Source organism: Meriones unguiculatus (genome assembly GCF_030254825.1).
Source record: "Meriones unguiculatus strain TT.TT164.6M chromosome Y unlocalized genomic scaffold, Bangor_MerUng_6.1 ChrY_unordered_Scaffold_25, whole genome shotgun sequence".
In the NCBI taxonomy this organism is placed as follows: domain Eukaryota; kingdom Metazoa; phylum Chordata; class Mammalia; order Rodentia; family Muridae; genus Meriones; species Meriones unguiculatus.
Window position 1 is genome coordinate 7,818,235 of NW_026843710.1, and position 898 is coordinate 7,819,132.

Here is an 898-nt window from a genome sequence, read left to right on the forward strand (position 1 = left end):
AATATTACCAAACTCATTCTATGAATCCACAGTCACCTTGGTACCTAAAGCTCAGAAAGAGTCAACTAAGAAAGAGAATTTCAGGCCAATCTCCCTTATGAACATTGATGCAAAAGTACTCAACAAAATACTTGCATACCAAATACAAGAACACATCAAAGATATTATCCACTATAACCAATTAGGCTTCATCCCTGGTATGCAGGGGTGGTTCAATATATGGAAATCCATCAATCTGATCCACCATATTAACAAACTGAAAAAAAAAAAAAAACATGATATTCCCCCTGATGCTGAAAAAGCAGTTGACAAAATTCAATATCCTTTCATGTTTAAAGTATTGGAGAGATCAGGGATACAAAGCACATATCTAAACATAGTAAAGGCGATATACAGCAAGCCAATAGCCAACATCAAATTGAACAGAGAGAATCTTAAAGCCATCCCACTGAAATCAGGGACAAGACAAGGCTGCCCACTCTCTAAATATCTCTTCAACATAGTGCTGGGAGTCCTTGCTAGAGCAATAAGACAGTTGAAGGAGATCAAAGAGATACAGATGGGAAAGGAAGAAGTCAAAGTATCACTATTTTCAGATGATATGATAGTATCCCTGACTGACCCCCAAAACTCTACCAGTGAACTCCTACAGCTGATAAATACCTTCAGCAAAGTAGACAGATACAAAATTAACTCAAAAAAATAGTAGTAGTCATGTATGCAAAAGACAAAAGTGCTGAAAAAGAAATTAGGGAAACAACACCCTTCACAATAGCCACAAATGACATAAAAGTACCTTGGTGTAACTTTAACCAAGTAAGTCAAAGACTTGTATGAAAAAAAATTTCAAATCTCTGAAGAAAGAACTAGTAGAAGATATTACAAGATGGAAAGATCT